Below are 13,599 nucleotides of genomic sequence, written 5' to 3'. Positions count from 1 at the left end.
GACTTCTACTGTCACCTGCCCTATACATACTCACTATTTGAGTAATTTCTTCTTAAAGTATGTATATTCATTTTTTGCAGCTGAACTAATTTGTTCTTCTTTGCCCCCAAAGTAATGAAGTTGCTCATCAGCAAAATCAAGGCTTCCCTGCCCCATTTAGCCTTACAGCAGAGCACTATCCATTTCATAACAAACAGTAAAAGAAGCTTGAAAGCAGCAAAACCAAACTGGAGCTCAGTAGCTGTGACTCAGCAACACTAAATCCTTGTGAAAATTTAAACCCCATCTCTTTTGTTGCAGCACAGATGAGGGAAGTGAATGAACTAGTGCCAGCCTGGAGACTTTTAAATTAATAAAATAATTACAGAGTGTTTAGAAAACTTTGGTTACATAGCTAGACATTTCTCCACTAGAATTGAGGAGATCTAGTTCTGGGTTTCTGTTTGGATTTGATAAGCAATGTGAAGACCAAGACAGTGGTCATGCTGCTGCTCTAGGATATAGAGCTGATAGTGATGGGGATATTCAGGGATGCCTCCAGCTCCTGCATGACTTTAGTAGCACAACCCTCAGCAGTGCTTGGAATAGTGAAACTTTCAAGGTTACAATATCAGACAAAGAGATTTACCATCCAGACATACCCTCAAATGAAAGGACTTGGCTTTGTGGACCACTCTGAAAGCAAGGAGAAAGGACTGCATTGCCTCAGCCTCCTGCTGATTGAATGCTGAAAGATGAACTTCGAAGATCTTGCCTTACTCCACTGTAAAAGAAGAGTTTCATGAGTTTTGATCAGTGAACTCCTTCCCAAATCAAGAGTATTCACAGCTAGTTTGTTCTTCATAGATTCTCTTTGTATGCCATTTAGCTCGTGGCTTTGAGGTGATCAAGGCTGGAAACTTGTTTTGGAAAGCGTGTACCTGTTTTCTTCCCCTATCTGCCTTTGTTCCCCTACCTACCTGAAAGTCACAAAGTACTTTGTAATAACATTCAGGGATGTGAGGACCTGTATTGCGGAAACTGTTACCATACATATTTCGGGATGATTTTTGTTCTTAATATAAATTCTTACCACTCAAAAACTGATTGAGTAGAGTCAGAAATCCAAATCACTGGAGGTCTCTTATTTCCATTATTGATTTACTCTCCGAGGGTCATTCCAAAACACATTAATTACAGACACAATACACAAATTCACAATAACATATCAATCACTAGGCTGTTTGAATTGGGGGACACAACTGAAACTGAATGATATAATTCAATAAAATTACTTGTAATTTTATTTATTCATTTAAGCTATATGCTGCTCTGATTCTGCAAGTAGAACTGCTGAAATGCTGCTCTTACGTTTCTGCTGTTTCATGCATGATCTGTTTGAAATTTTGAGTGCTCTTGTTTCATGTAAAATTACTTTAATACTGTTACTCTCCCCACCCCCCCCGAAAAACTTGTGAAAGAGGAATAGAATAGAATCTTGGATCAAAATGGACATCAGTGAATTGACAGTGCTGTTAACTTTTTTGAAAGTGCATGCATTTTCCCATGCATGCATCCTTCCTCTGGGGTTCAGCAGTTATGTTTCCTCCTCATTTGTGTGTTGATATAAAAATATATCTGAAAAGGTCCAGGAAGATGACCTTATCCTATTGGGTCTAGTAAGTCCTAGGCAAAGCACAGCTTTTCCTTGGCTGTCCAGGGATGCTGTAGATTTTGCCAGTGATGGGAAGGAGCCTTGCAAAGGGATCTTCTGTGTCCCTCTCATCTGCAGTTACCCTGTCGCCATGTTGGTCCCATGCTGTAGGACATGTAGTGCCAGCCTGGGGGCTATGGGGAAATGAGAAGCCCCAGAAGCCAAGGGGACAAACCATTCAGGCCCCTGGTAACTGGCATGGGAAGGCCATGGGGGCTTTGCTGCAGACCTACCTCGAGGCTGCTTTTGGTAGGCACAATTAAGTTACTCTACCCAGGGTGGTGTTCCAGGGCATGCCCTGGTGTGCTCTGTCATGGGAGGAGTAAGGACACACCCAGGGACAAGGACTGGCAGGGAAAGGTTTAAAAGTCCAGCATCATGGGGAAATGGGAAAGAAGGAGCAGCAGGGCTACATTCAGGACTTCTTTCTTTAGCAACAGCAGTAGCAGCCAGGCTATTTATTGGGAAGAAAAAAAAGGAAAAAGAAGCCAGGACAATGGTGTCCTGGCCTTTGTGTCTTCACTTGCAGCTGTCTCCTTTGTGTGTAGCTGTATCTGCATACATGCACACACTCACACAGCCAGGTATTGCTGGCTAAGTCCTGCACAATCCATCACTGAGAAGACAGGATCAAGAGATGGATATTTTAATCCCGTATTGGCTACTCCTTGGTTTCCTGTGTACTTATCTTCTCAAGGTGGAGGGTGTTTACAGGGAATTTGCATGAGCTTTACATATACAGACGATTTCTGCATCCTGCTCTAAACTCAGTTCTCTTTGATACACATGCTCATGCAAACCTGTTTCACCCATTCTGGGATTTGAGCAAGGAAGCTGTACTGTATTCCCTGAGGGAAATAATACAGCTGCTCTCTGCTAAGGCTAGAGCTTAAAGAAACAGTGTTATCTATTGTTAATTCTCTTCATTTACCAGATATTTTCTCATTTTGTTGTGTTGAAAGGCTAATGGTTAAAATGTGGTCCTGACATAAAATAACCATGGAAACTATATATGGATATTTTACCTGAGTGTTTTGGGTTTTTTTTAAGCAAATTATAAAACAAGATTAAAAAAAGTTTCATTTGGTTTGGAATAGTTTTCCACTGTGCAGAAAAATGAATTATGACTTCCAAAATGAAATGGAGCCCTGGAGCTGCTTCATCTTTGTCCTTGTAATTTCTGAAAAAGTTTGAATCAAGGTCTACAGGAAACTTTTTCCCCCTTCCTTGCAGCTGAGCTTCTTAGAATTGCATACACACTTTTCTATTTTTACTTTCCGACCCGGGCCCATTTCCAAATGCGAAGCTGAGGAATTCCTGCACTCCTACATATGTGAGTCCCAGGCTGAACTGAAAGGGCTGGCCAGTTTACCCCCCTTTTCCTCCCAGACAGCCTACTTTCATCACAGTGCACAATTGAAATTGGAGACCACTTGGGTTTCCTTACTTTGAAAGAGCTCAGAAGGAACCTTTACAACTCCTAATGAAAGGCTGCAGAGAAGAGCCGAAATTAAGTCAGCAGAGTTCACGATTTGTCTTGGAGCAGAGCCTAATTCAGTTTATAATGCAAGGTCTATGCTGGAGTCCCAGCATCAGGTAGGTTTGGACTGTCCTCCCTGTGCTCTCTGAGCTGTCCAGTGCTTTTGTGTATTTTCGCCACTGTATAATCCAGTGCAGTGGTAAGATCCCTTCCTTCTCTGTTATTTGAGGAAGAAAGATGTTGTCAATGCCTTTTGCCTTGAAAGGGATGTCAAGCTTGATCTACATGCTGGGCTGGCGTGGGGGAGGAATGAGAGCAGAGCTCCCTTCCCCCAGCTGCTGTTTGTCTGACGCAGAGCTTGTACTTCTGTTGTTATCAGCTGCTTTGGTAAGATCACAGTGTGCTGGGACTGCTCAGAAGGTTAAAATATGTTGACTGAATTTTCTCCAGCTACCAACGCAAAAGGCTAGCTAATAGCATCACTGGCTGTCAAAAGCAGCCAGCCCCTGTATTTCTCATGGTAATGAAACACACTGGAGTTTTTCATGGTTTATATACATCATGATACCTGTGCTGTGTATGTCATGCCAAGGATAGAAACAATAGGCATTCCAGCCAATAGACCCACCAGGGCTTGCAAACAAACACACAAAATTGCCTCTTTCTGTGAATTACTTGTTTTGTATTGATTTGTGATGATGTATAGAGGGAGATGAGGACTTTTAATTTTGGACCTTTTTCTGCTAGTCTTTCTCCTGTGAATCTCAGCTTCTGTAACAGATACCCTGCTGTTTGTTTCAGTGACCTCCTGACTGTCTTCAAATCCCATTTCAAGAGCAATCTTTTCTCCCTGGCCTCTGACTCCTATGAGTCTGTCTAATAAAACAATCAAATGGTAGTCCCTAATCCTGCCTGTTTCCCATGCTAAGTTCTCCTCTCTAAACCCCTCTTTCCTTGTGTCTCAGCATCCGGTATCTGTGGATATCTAAAAATAGGCCTTACACAGCCATCAATCCCTGTCCCTGAAAAGTTCGGCTGGGGGGCATTCATACACGGTGTAGGAGACCTCAGTAGAGATCCTTTTGCCAAAGGTGATTTGAAATGATATCTCAAATGAATATCATTGCCAGGAAAGTGCTTTGACGTGCATGCTAGTCTGGGATGTGTTTTTATCCATAGTCCTGTTGATATTGTTGCACAATTTTTGGGAGACATTTGGTGAGATGGGGCTACATCCAGAAATACCAGTGTTTAGGTAAGAAGCTCTTAGGTAGAATTTAAAGAACCAAGACTTTAAGCCATCTTAATTAATATTTAAAGCCCCTCCTGTAAATCCATATTCATATTCAAGGCAAATATAGACTGAAGAAGCATCTTGTCTTGCATTTTCTCTACCCTGGGGTACCTTACAGAACAGTCACTGAGTAAGATGTTTCCTTGGGAGATGAAACACATGCCTTCAAATCCCCTTGTGCTGAGGAGGGATTTTAACCTGAGTTTTGTTCAGCCTCCGTAAAATCCCTACTAGTGAATGTACTGTGATAAAAAAGTCACTTCTGCTGCTTCCTTCAGTACCAGTGTGGATTTAGCTCTTTATTTCCTTTGTGTTTATTGCATGTGCCTGTAAATGAAGTGCTTCAGAAATGTCAGAACAGTTCACTTAGATTTTCCACTTTCTTTTTCTTTGGTTGAAAGCATTGGGCAAAACATAACCTTTGCTATCAAGTAATTTTGACTTTCCTGGAACAACTTATTAAGAATACGTGCCCAGTTTTACCAAGAAACTGTAGTCATAAACTAGGAAAAAAAACCCCAAACATAACAACATTATCTACAACAGCAAACTCATGCCTGTAATCTATGATAAAATTTAACCTCATCTCAGCAGAATGATCTAGTTGCTCTGAGGAAGGCTACCCTGGCTTTATCACACAAAGGTTCTCAATAGTTCAGTTAGAAATATTGGTTAAAATCCTGCTGGTGCTGGGCTCTGCCTTCATTTGTCTGAGATAGATACAAGGCTTTTGGCCTTTGTTTTTTTTTTTTTTTTTTTGGTTTTTTTTTTTTTTTTTTTGCTGTGAAAGGTCTTACATGAGGAAAAATGTACAGTGGTCCTTATTGTGATAAGCATAGATCAAAGTGTTCTTGACCCAAGTTACCCTTTCCCATCAGTTGAGGGGGAGAGCTTCCTTGGGGCTACGATTGTACAGCAGCTAGGAGCTCCTCTTTTTAACTGGTGCTCTATGTGTACATTACAGCATTAAACTGCTTTGGGCCAAAAACCCTTGGTGTAAATACGAAACTTTATTTTCATACTTAGGAGTTGTGTGATAAGTACGTTCATCTGGCACCATATAGCTCCATTAGATGATCCTGCAGCTCCTACAGAGGTGCAGAGGTTTTGCCATGCGATCAAAGCCTGGGAAAAAGGGAGAGCATACACTGCCCGTAGTACTGTCAGGCAGCATCACTCACAGACATTCACAGTGAGGAAGAATGAAGTCACAAGCTCTTGTGTGAGATTCCAAGGAAGAGAAAGAGAAATCGTATCTGCTCTTTTTTAGAGATTCAATTAGATGCTCTTTTTGGGAGAGTAAGATTTCTAGGCCTCTTATAAATAGAAGACCGCATCTCAGCTTGATTACTTCAAAACAGCTTCCTGCAACCTCCCACTAGGAAGATGAGCAATTAGTATAATCACAGCAATAAGTCAAAGATGTTTAAAGCTGAAACTTGCGTAACAACTTTTCTGCTCCTGGTTTTCTGCTGGGCTATAGGCAAAGAACAGTATAATGCACATTCCCATTGCTGAAGATGCACAGTCTGCACCGTCCAACAGGTCTTCTTTGCTGGATGCAGTCAATTTGATGCCATTAAATGGTCCAACGGAGATGTGGGGTACGTGGTTAGGCAGAGGCCTTTTATTATGAAGCACAGTCATGCAGGTGGAAGTGTTGTGAACAAAATGGAAAGCAAAGGTCCTCACTGTGAGTCAATCTGCTAGCAATAAAGGTGCCGCCGGAGAAGATTCCAGCTCATTTTCTGTCAGAAATATTCCAATAACCCAAGGTCAGGAAGTAGTAACATGTTTTTTAAAATCATGGAAAAAAGGAATGAACTAGCCCCCTCTTTTGGCTAATTGGGAAACAGTAGTAGGAATTGGTATTGGCTAAATTGCAGGTCCTGAAAGTACTCCTCCTCCTCTCACATAGGAATCTGTTGTGCTCTCATTTATCATTCATCCATGTAGCCACTGGGCCTTCGATGTAAGTAGGTGTTATTTTTAAATGTAGATCTCACAGTTAAAGCAAGATTTTGCATCTTGGGATGTAAGCTCCATGTCTACAAACATTCTCTACATCTACTATTTCTGCAGCTGATACCATTTACTAGCAGAGGAACTTCAAGATGTGTGCAAGATCCTCCTAGCACAGAATTTACAGGGTAAATTATCTATGGGAATAATTTCCTGGAGACTCTTGTGGGAAAGGATATTCTGTCACTGCATGGGAAGGCACAGCTTTATGGAACATTTTTGTAAAGGGTTTGAGGAAAAATGTTTGTTCTTGAAAACCAGAGAATCTCTAACATTAAGTCCACAGCTTCCTGCTACTGGAAAATAGCAGGGATTGGTGACAAAATTTAGGCTTGACAGAAGCTATTAATACATCCCTGTGATATCTAGAAGTACCTGCAATTTTTTTATAAGTAATAAAAACAGTAGGTAGGGCTAGTTTTCTGCCTCTTTACTGGAACTGTTTTGAAAAAGCTAGTTATACCTTCCAGAAAATTTTTCTTGGAAATTAGTCTTCTAATATAATCCTCCCAAAATTTTTAAAAAATAAAATTCTAATATAAAAGTGTTTTAAAAACCTCTTCTTCATAAAGAGAAAAATATGATCGCATTAATCACAACTTTCAATTATCTTTAAATGGGTATGAATGTACATGTAAGTAATATGATAATCCCAGAAGCCAGAACCTGTAAAATATTAATAGAAACTGAGTTATATAGAAATATAGACATATATAATAAAGCTTTTACTTTCAATTTCTCATAATATTGTCATTTAAAAAACCATTTATACAAATATGCAAAGATCTTTGTGCACTTAGCTACTGCTTTAGCACTTAGATAAAGTAGCTGTTTCCAAGAAAAGGGAAAATTTTTGCTTATTTGAGCTTTGGATTTTCTCACCACAGTTATTAGTGGTAGTTTCATTCTCATGTCCTCATCTAGTTGTGTTGAATCAAGAAATTATCACCTCCAGCCCTTTCCTCTCCCAAAAGAGATTACCCATTGATCTGCCAGCTGAATTCACCTGCCTCAGTCAAAAAGAACAAGGTTACTGAAGAATCAGTGTTTGTATTGTCTAAAATAACAAATGTAGTTTTGTTTGAAGTGGAAAAAAGCATGAACACCAGCAACAGACTAGAGGTGGCTAATGTGGGCAGTGGAGTGCTGCCAGTAGTGCTGGTAATCCAGCCCAGCCTTTCTGACTTTGTCCCTGTGGCTGGAAGTCACCTGGCACTGGATTTCGGTGTGAGCCCTGCGCTTAAACTACTGACTCTATGTTTCTCTAAGTGAGCGAGCAGAGCCAAACAGATGGGGTGTCAAGGTAGAAAACTTGGTCTAGGAAAGAGAAATAGGGTTAATAAAGAAAGCCAGGCTGTAGAAGGTGTCAATGTGGCCTTTATTTTAAGAGTTTGAGTGCTAAAAATTAAAAGTAAAATCATCCATCCAAAATTTAGGTGATCACATCATTTAGAGACTTTTTTGCAGTATTTTTCTATGTCGCAGTATGGATATTTACAGGACCTAATCCTTCATGCAAAAACTTTGGAATTAAAAGCTACCTGAATCACTGAGCTTCACGAACCCCCATCACTGAACTGTAGTCACCTCCAAACACAAAGTGGGAAGTAAGGAAGAAATAGTATGCATATCTGAACTTGATAAGGAATACCTGAAAAGCAGAATGCCAGGAGTCTGGAATTAGCCCCAAGCTACCCGAGAAATGCAGGGTCTGTTTTATGATTGCAAAAAATCAGGACATTGTGAGAAGGATGATGCTTTTACATCCCCTAACATTGCTTGGCCATGTGTGTTTTGGGCAGCTTCCCAGGAATTGTCTTGAAAATGATGCCACAGCTGCTATTCCTACATGTTCTTAACCTCATATCCAGGGAACTGATACACCAAGTAAAGCAAATAAATGATATTAGACTTATTGTTCTCATCTAATTACTAACACACTCTTGCCTTCACCTCCATTTCCCTTTCCCTGCTCCCCAGAGTTTTTCCAAGCTATTCAGCCCTGCAAATATATTTCTTTTTACAGGACATCATAACTCTCATTATCACCTGGCTGTTTTTCTTGGTTCTCATTGTTTCTGCAGTTTCAGTGCTCAGGTTTCCCAGTTGTGCTTTAAAGGAAGAAGACTAAGACTCAGAGAAACTTTGAGTTTTGTTGTTTTGGAAAAGGGTAGATCCTTCAAGGCTTTGATCCTCAGCAGGTGACACAGTTTGCAGTAGTCAATGTGGGAACTTTAACTGCACCCATTTGCCAGGGAGCCCAGAAAACACTGGACCCACTCACCTGCTGTGGGGTTACCGCATCGGCTCTCGTGCCTTCCACCAGGTGATACACAGCTATCAGGGTATCAGGGCATAGCCATTGGCAACAGCTGGGGGTAGGTCATCTGAGAAAAGCCAAAGGTGTGTCCTTTCTTAAGTGTTACACTGGCTGCTCCATGTGTCAAGGATTCAGAACGCTTTTATAGATCTGTCTAACCTGTACTTGTCCATAATACCGCCTGTGCTCTGTGTGTAGGTCTGGCAGGACCTTAACTGGGGAGGGGGAGGACTCTAATGAAGCGTTGCCAGGTTTTTCAACCTGCAGACATCGCTGCAAACTCCCTCACTTACCACTCTCAGCACATATGATTGTGTGCCAAAAGGTCTAGAACATTTTTAATGATACATGGTTTCTTTCATATTTTGTTTCAGCCCTTGAAAACATTTAGGTGAAGGGTCCCCAGGACTCTTTAAGCTGTCAGCTCTGTGTTGGATTAACAGGATCCCCCCCCCCCCATGGAGGACGTTATGTCTGTGATGTTCCTACTTTGCTTTTTTGCAGGCACTGGGCTGGGGGGTGAGATCAACAGCACCTTTCTAGTGCTGCGGGAATTTCTGAGGTACCCGGAGTAAATACAGAGTCACAGGAGCAGTAAAAGATTTCCTTGGCACTTTGTATCATGGTGAGACCAACCAGATTCAGAAATACCATCCTGCATCATCACTTTCCAGGGCAGAATCATCTATTTGACAAAACTAATTAAATGACCAACATATTTCTAAGTTAGAGAGATATTTCTTTTTGTTTTACAAAAAAATTTGACACTGTGATAGTGTGTGCATTCCAAATGTTTCTTCTTTTTTTACCCTCACTTGACAACTTGGTAGTATTATTTAAGACACATTGCTGTCTTGCAGGAAACAGACTAACCTGAAAATGTCCAGGTGCTGGGTCTTGCTGAGAATTTTTTCATTAAAAACATGTGAAATGACCCATATCTGATACTTTCCAAGTCAGTGAAGACATTACAAGAAATTGCCTTGAGCTTTATACTGGCCAGAAGAACGCCAGTTCATTGGGGCACTTAGTCATGCCCAGACATACTTCATGGCACAGTAGGTGAAGGTAAATATCTGCTTAAAAAGGTGGCTTTGAAAAGGGGTAAATAAACTTTGTGCTTGAAGGGGAGGCCAAACTGAGGATAGATCTGTACAAGGGGATGTCTAGCTTAATGGCTGGACTGCAATGAAATGGTTATTGACCATATGAGTTGGCAGGACCCTGGCAGCTGTTTCCTGACTACAGAACAATTCCTTCCAGAAGTCCATTCAGAGGCACAATAGGGATGTGTTTCTGATGTCTTGATATTTTTACCAGGTCCTGAGACTATGAATCAAAGTAAGAGAGTGGAGTTGATCAGTTTTTCTCCCTTGGTAAGTTGCAATTTCTCCAATACATTTGTCTCCATTCTGCACATACTGAGCATAGTGCAACTTGCTGCTTTTTCTGCTGACACTGATCCAACATTAGCTGGAGAGTGTCTAATCAGAGGTTTTTCTTCAGATCTGCAGTTTGGTGGCCCCTTATAGATGTTGAGGACATTTGTTTCTCCTGCCTTCACGACTTGACAAAAAGAATCCCAGAATAGCAGCTCTTTCACAGAGAAAGCCCAGTGGCTTCTGCTGTCCAGCGGTGTTGCTTGTAGACTGTATGCTGCAGTGAGGACATAGGACATCAGTTTTGCACAACTCAATGTTCAGAAGGGAGAATCAGCGCACCCTGCGTGGTGCTTGAAAGGCCTTTTGAAAATGGGCAAAAGAATTACAGTGGCCTCAGCTGTTCTGGGGCATTTTCATTTAAACTACTGCTGGTGGGGATGTAGAAGGGCAGTGTTGTTTTCCACAGACCCATAATTTCTCCAGTTTGTTAAAAGGTTCTATCAGGAGCCTTGCAGATCATTGAGTTAGGTTTTGTCAGGGAAACATCTTTATTCCAGGCTGCATAATCAGTGTGTTGAATTCAGTGTAAAGAGCCAGGGGAATAAAATCTTATACTTGCATTTTAACTGAATGCATAATAATTTAGATGTGCATTAATTATTCTGTGAGGAGATGTTGTTTTACCCATGTTATTCTACTCTTTCTTGAATTTCCCTCTCGTTGCAGTTTGTCTCAGAGCATGCTCCAAAAGAATCAGAAACAGCCCCAGCAGATGCCAACCATTCTCAAGCACAGAGTTACTGCCTCTGCCCAGAAAAGCACACACTCTCATGTGAATGGGAGTGGGTGGGAAGGGCTAGTGAAGCTTCCCTTCCCCACAGTTAAATTTTCCTTCCTCTTGTTTGCCTCTTGCTCCTGTGTGCTAAACAGGAGTCAAAGCTGTGCCTGTTCCATATCCCACTCCATTGTCTGCCTTGTAGTTTTGCACAAGAAGCCCACCCTTGCCAAGTATCCCAGCCCTGCACTGTGCAGTATGAGGGGAGGGCTCAGCTGAATCCACAGCTGTATAATCTAAGTGCTTGGCTTTGCCAGCTCTTACTCAGGTGGGTATTTTTTTCACTTGAGGAATCTTGCTAAGTTTAGTAACACAGGATAATAGGAAGAGTGGACGGAGAAAGACACGTGCAGGGTGAAAAAGGAGAAATGTTTTTATTGCATAAGAATGACTTGAGGTTTTCAGTTTTCAAAAGCCTGAGCACTGCATTCCTGTAAAACACGGAGGCCTTGAGTGGAAGGGAGGGGTGGGTTTCTGAGCCAGATCTAACACAGGGTGGTGGTGCCCATAGGTCAGAGTCAAATGGCAAGTGACAGACAAAAGGCATCTGCATGCCTCATTTTATACAGTGAAGAGGAATGCATTTCTGGAGCACAGGTACTTGCTTGCATTCATTATAACAGGAAGTTATAACATTATAACAGTAAGGCGGGATGTAAATTTGATGCTCTAAGTCAGGCCATGAAAAGACACGACTGATAAAGGACAGATTATTTTTGCATTCAAGGTCAAGTGGCATTTAAATAACCATTCTGCAGACTGAGTGGAAAATTACAGAAGAGGAATTTTTGTTGGCCACTTCATCCTTTTCAGCTCTATAGCAGAACTGGAAAGAGGTGGAAAAAAAAATCAGTCCCTGCTCCCTGCTTGTGAATGTTAGCTTATCCTGTCAGCATTTCATGCTTTTATTACAGGTCTGCCATTTTCTCTGTAACTATTTTAAAACCTGAGTTTTGTGGGACATGGAGGTTTGTCCACTCTGAAAATGCAAATTTTGTTCTTCCATGATGCAGGAGTGATGATGGGAAGCTTAACCCTCAGCCCCTTCTCTGGGCACTGAAGTATTTCTCAACACTGACTGGAGAGACTTTCATACAGAAAGATGTGTGTTCAGATTCCCTGCTCTCCCAGTCCTTCGCCCTTCAACTGAGACTGCCAACAAATGATTGCTGAACACTTGCCAGACAGCAGTAACTTTCAGTCCTGAGTTTATAATAATGCAAAATCAGTATTCTGCTGTCAACCCCTGGTTTATAATAATGCAAAATCAGTGTTCTGTTGCTGGGAATGCCTTATTCATTATGGGCCATGTCCAAATCACTTGAATGTGAAGCTGTGGTGATGCACATCAGCTAATCTGCCAGAAATTGCCTCATAAAGGTGCAATTTGCCATACTGGCAACACGTAATTTATGAAGTCTCCTTTTTCAGACCAAAATGCAGGTTGGCTTATTCCAAGGAGGCTAAGAAGGATAAACTCTCAACCAGCAATAAAATTCAAGGGAAAATAGGTACCTAATTCTATAAAGCACTGCTGAAAAATCCCATCCGTTAATGCTTAAAACAATATATCTTCATAAATATTAAATTGATTCAAACAGCTAGCATGCGCACGCATGCTCTCTCTCTTTCTTTCATATTTTTCTTTTTTCCATCTCATAGTTCATTTACTGACTTTCTGGAAAGATGTGGAATTGATATCCAGAGTTGGGACTGGCCTCATCCAGCCATGCAGTAGTGTTTCTGTTCCCACTCCCACCAGAACCCTCTTCGCATACATACAATTAACCTCGGTTAAGTATTGGATATGCAATAGTGTGTAGGCAGCAGAAGAGATCCTCTAGTTGTTTAGCACTCTGGCATCAGATGAGAATAAATACAGGGCATGACCTGGCCCTTCAGGGCACTGGCCTAGATCTAGTAACATACAGACTGAAGTTTTTCTGTGTAGCTGACACTGATTTGATGAGGAAACTGCCTGAATGCTTAACATATAACAATTGACAGGATTTCCCCAACCTTATTTAACACAGATTTGTGTTTATGCACATGCATGCATTCACATACACACTGTTCTTTCAAGCTTGTAAAGGCTTTTGTGGAAAAAAACGTTATCAAACTTTGATATAAAGATGTGTAACATGGAAACATGCTGTGGGCTGGATTACATTTATTTCTGTAGTAAATCAATTGACTTGAGTTACCCTCTGTAAAGGAAAGTTTAGCCACTTATGAATTACAGATATACCTGTTACTTTATATCTACTCATAACCATTCACTTAAAATGATTTAACATATGATTTTCCTTCATAGTTTGTAGAAATGGCTTCGTACAGAAGTTTCTAGTTACGAAAGGTATCCAAGAGCAGTAATGTTTTTATGTCTATAGTTTTCCCAGACGTGTGTAATGTGATTGTTTCCCTGTAAGTTTCACTCTTACTGGATAATGGGAAAATAGTTTTGGTGTTTCTTCATAACCATATGGAGAACATTTAACAATATACAATTCAGAGAGCCCATCTCTGTGGAAACAGAACCACATACTTCAGTTCATGACCCAGTACATGGCCAA

General features: G+C 41.0%; 1 long non-coding RNA gene across 1 annotated transcript in view; it reads left to right on the top strand.

Moving 5' to 3' along the window:
• The first annotated feature begins 3,068 nt into the window (after window positions 1-3,068).
• The window catches only part of LOC116440818, a 28,175-nt gene continuing 17,644 nt past the window's right edge, over window positions 3,069-13,599 (top strand). Inside the window, exon 1 of the long non-coding RNA XR_004238774.1 lies at window positions 3,069-3,289. This is a non-coding gene — a long non-coding RNA (uncharacterized LOC116440818). The remainder of the gene's footprint in view (window positions 3,290-13,599) is intronic.

The sequence above is a fragment of the Corvus moneduloides genome, chromosome 3 (genome assembly GCF_009650955.1).
Source record: "Corvus moneduloides isolate bCorMon1 chromosome 3, bCorMon1.pri, whole genome shotgun sequence".
Taxonomy (NCBI): domain Eukaryota; kingdom Metazoa; phylum Chordata; class Aves; order Passeriformes; family Corvidae; genus Corvus; species Corvus moneduloides.
Note: the sequence above shows the minus strand (reverse complement) of the source record. Positions and strands in the feature narration are given on the sequence as shown.